Genomic DNA, 4879 nt, shown 5'->3' on the forward strand with positions numbered 1-4879 from the left:
TATTCCCAGCCCAAAGATCTTTGCATTTCAGTAGGACCTTTTATACCTATACAGAGAAGGCATTATGGTCATAGCTCTTTCTGACTTCTTAAACCTGAATTAATGTGCTGTAGAAGTTTGACATAACACTGAACCAAATTCAACAGAATAATGGTATCATAATGAAAGCTAAGTTTCCTGTTTTGCTTGTTGGTTCCTTCTTCTCTCCCCTGATTTGTTTATTGCATGCAGACAGCATGCTTTTGTCTGTACAAATTTAGGTGAGAAAGCCCCTTTTTCTTCTCCCTGTAATTAGCACACCAGTTTGGAGGAAAGTTTGGTCTATTTGAGATAGGTTGACCCTAAAAAACCTGAAGTAATGTTCAAATAAAGTTTAAAGTTTTTACCTACACAGAAAGATCCAAAACACCAAATCTTGAAGTAAGCATGGATTCAGTCTGAAGCTGGCAATTGTTTATATCTGGGTTTTCAGAAGGTGCCCTGGAAGTAGGATGTCAGACTGAAACACTGCCAGTTATGCATGGTGCTTCCCCAACCATTGCTGTATTGAAAACAAAGCTACTGGCAGAGAGGACCCCAAGAGCTCTCTTACAACCTGTTCTTGCAGAAGAACTGTAAAATTCAGACTTAAGGCCAGTGGCACAGAGCCCTGGTGCTGTGGGGCTGAAGGGACCCCAAGGAGCTGCACAACAGCACGGGTTGGTGCTTCCACTGCTCACTGCCTCCTGGTTCCTGCGTGGTCTTTGCACCTGTCCAGTAGTGTTTCTGGGGGAATATCCATTACAAACTGACAAATTTATCCCTCAACTGATCCTAGAAGAACTAAGCGATACAATTGTCTCTTCCTGTGAATAGTACTGCAAGCAAGCAAACAAACAAAACCCATTAACATGAAGCATTATACTGTAACGCTGAGGGAGCACAAACTCCCAGTCATTGGACTTCGAATGTTCCCAGATTGTATAAACCGGTTTGGATTTATCTTTTTTGTCTTGCTGTTTTGGACAACAACAAAAAGTAGCTGCTTGAAAGTATTCTTCTTTGTTTGGCACTTTGACCTTTTGTTACATATAATTTGTAATATTTGTAGTTTATGTGCAGCTTCAGAATTCCTCTTTTTCTTATGGTCTCCTGCTAACTGTTGCCTTGGAGGTTTGCCATTTTCAACAACTCACATAACTGTTTCTCTGTGATCTTTGCCTCTTTCCTGCAGCCATATGTATACTGAAATCATCAATCTCCTAGAGCAGTCTGCAGAGAGCCTCTGTTGTGCTCCCCTGTGCCATGAAGAACACAAAACTGGTACCAAACCCTATCTGATTTTGTCCTCCACCCCAATCCAAGTGTTGACACACTTGCTTAGCCTTGCAAATGGGAGAATTTTGAGCAGTTCTGACCAACATTTTCAACTAACAAAGATAGCTGAAAGGGTGCATGCACTGGCTGCTCTCCTGGCTGTAACCGAAATGCCTGGGTCATTTAAGGCATTGTGGAAAAAAAAAATAGCTATAGGTTGCCTGCTGTTTTCTGAAGTCTTCTAAAGGAAACAGACACCATGATTTTAGATTTCAACATTTGACATGTGAGCTGTCATTCTACATGTATTGGTAGGAGGTATAGCTTTATTTGGAGTTGGGTTTTAGGAATTCTGCTTACAGTAAGAGAGACTTCCTGAAGGGATCTTTGTAGCAGAAAGGTCAGAAAAAGATTTTGAACGTAACCATGTCTCTTTCCTGTCTAACTTCAAATATAGTTAAAATGAATGGAATTAGTGATTCAAATTGGATTCAAACAGGTGGCCACAAACAAAAAAGTAAATTTAATAATCTAGACATTAAGGTATCTCCTAGGTGGTCTAAAATATTTTTTTTTTTAGCTGAGTACTCTCTGCTAACAATCAAACAAAATCTTAGTTTCTGATCTAAATACTAAGAGGTAAATCTCAATTCTTTGGTCCTTCTAGGAAGCAGTATGGATTATATGGACTGCTTAATCTAAATAAACCATATCTGGACACAGGAAGAGAAATAATTCAGTGCAACTTTGAGTGGTTTTATGATTAGGACTCTAGGGGAAAAATAAGGTTTAATGGGGAGAAAAGTCATTTTGGAAAAGATCATTTTCTACCTGATATTTTCTTATAGTCAGCTCTGATTTTCCTCGGAAGAACATGAGCTGGATCTGATGCTTTTAAGTCTAGCTGCCTAGAAGACAAGAGAGGTAATTTTGATGATGCCTGTTTGTGAGTAGAAAAAAAGAACAGCTCAAACCTTCAAATGGATGCAGATCTCAGACTAGGAGACCATCTTCTGATGACAGCTGCTATCAAGCAGAATACAAATGAGGTCTGGCCTATTCAGTTACTGTCATATATAATATATATAAATAAAATATTGAAATATATAATTTTATAGTGCATATATATACACACATAAATATACACATATACATACACATATATACATACATATAAAATATATCATGTGTGTGTATGTATATATAAATGTATATATAAGTTTTGAGCAGATTATCTTCTCAAATGATTAAAAAAAAGCCAGAATATAGAATAAGAACATTATTTGATAGAGTTTTCCCAATTACCAAACTTCAAATACAAGAAATAAAAACATCCTGCCCACTTCATAAAGGCAACAAGAAAGCTGCATTAAGGAGCTCTCAGTGCAGTCTGGACTAATAGAGCGAAAGAGCCCCAGGTAAGGCAAGAAGTGTGAAGAGAGGCACTCCAGTTAAATCAGACCTCAATATTCTACTCTTTCCTTCTTGAAAAGCTGATGAAAAGGCAATGAATTGAGAATATATGACAGAGATGCCTTCTGAAGCAGTGAGCAGAACAAGGCTGCTTCCTTGCTGCTTTCCTAAACAAGATGGGAGCTGGTGCTGTGCTCCTTACCAGGCTGCTGCAACACATCTTTAATAGAAACAGGATTGCCCTGGCCATAGCTTAGACATATCATGAGCCTAAGCTGATCAACCTACCAGGTGCTGCTGGTAGTTAAAAAGTCTGCTTCTTTTTCTGTTTTCTTCTTTAGGTTGGATTCCTAACATCATTCCCAGCAGGGACTGTGAGTCACCTGTGTTTCAAAAGAGGAAAAAAGAACAGATGGTGTCAGTCAAAGAGACTATTGGGCAAGAAGCTGGATAACATCCTACCTTCCAGACTTCTTTATAACTTCACTTGCCTCAGGGAAGTGAAATAATCCTGTTTTTCTTCAAAGATTTCAGCTCAAATAGAGCTCAATTTATGCTCTGTTACCTGAGACCACATACATGAATATACTTTCAGAATATTACCACTTAGCTGCTATTACAGTTGCTGCTTTCCAGGCACACAGTAAAACCATGACCATCACCCTCAAACTTAGCTGTTGAGCAGCTCCTCTCGGACATCAGCCTACACTGAACACAGGTGTAATGAAGGTGTTAACTGGAAACACATAAATAGCCCTTAAGAGTCAAAGTGGTAGGTAAGCCTATGGTGTTGCCAACTAGGTTTTAGTCTGCTGTGGAGTTAAATGAACCTATATTTGTCTTAAAGAGCAAATTCTTTATTTTCTTAAAACTCAAAGGTATCACAGAATGGTTGAGGTTGGAAGGGACCTCTGGAGATCATCTAGTCCAACCCACCTACTCAAGCAGGGACACCAGCCAGCCCTGTGGGTTTTTTTGTGAGTTTTAAAGATCTCCAGAGTAGGAGACTCCACAGCCTCTCTGGGCAGCCTGTTCCAGGGCTCTGTCACCCTAACACATAATTTCAAAGAATAAGCCTGTCTGTCTTCATTGGTAACTAGCTAAAAATGTGGGGAGGCTGGGACAGCCCCTTCTAGAGCAGCATCATAAACCCCACATTTTGTAGCAACTGAACAGGTATTCTTGCACTTACTGTCCTTAACCTTAGTGCCAACATAAAATATTTCCTTTCATTATAACAGACTGAGTAAGGCAGCTGTAGTTGGAAGACTATTTGTTGCTGTACAGGCAGAACCTGGATTAGCTCTGTTGTTTGTGTTTTAGTTCTGTAACTCAATATAAATTTCTTTTCTTGCCAAAAATTATATCAGAATGGGCTTTTTTATTATTATTATTAAAAAGGCAAGATGTAATCTTGACTGATAGGAAGCTGATTCTCCTTTACTATGTTTTGTGCTTTGCTTCTATAGAGCAGGAAAGTGCTGGATGACATAAGAACCCTAGAAGTGCCTTTTGGAAGGGCTCTGTGCCCTGTTCCCTGGGGAAGCCCTCTCGGCACTGCCACTTGCCCAGGGGTCAGAGCATGTGGGCTGTGAGCCAGGGCTCGGCCCCACATCTGCTCTCCTCCCTCTGCTCAAAGCCTGCTGCTTTTTCCACAGCAATAGTCTGCTGCATGCCTTGCACAGGAGTACTGCCTATTTCTAAAAAAATCTTCACTCTCACTCTTTTCCTGCCCTGGAATCCTGCAGATTTCTAAATTCTCTTAAAGTGAAGCTAACACTGACAGTCCTTAATGATGTCCTTTTCTGCAAGGAGAGCCACGCCTGATGTTAGCAGGTAGATTGTCTTTCAGGGTCAGGAAAGTATAGATATATTACATCCTGCTTTTAGTGGACATTTTTTATTTATCAAAACCAGCAAGCATCTAAAACACTTGAGTACTTTGTGATCTGGAAATGCTGAAAATGGAAAAGAAGCAAATAACTGCATTTGTACAGAAAGGAAACTATATAGTTACTTATCCCTGGACAAAATCACCTCTGTAATCTTGAATGACTGAGCGGCTTGTGATAAGAAATGAGTCTAATGTATGCAGTTTGGAACTAATGGTTAGTATATGCATGTATTTTTATTTAAAAATATAAAGCTATGCAACCAACTGATTTCTAAT

This window comes from Nothoprocta perdicaria, unplaced genomic scaffold (genome assembly GCF_003342845.1).
Source record: "Nothoprocta perdicaria isolate Ctin4 unplaced genomic scaffold, notPer1 scaffold_1, whole genome shotgun sequence".
Taxonomy (NCBI): domain Eukaryota; kingdom Metazoa; phylum Chordata; class Aves; order Tinamiformes; family Tinamidae; genus Nothoprocta; species Nothoprocta perdicaria.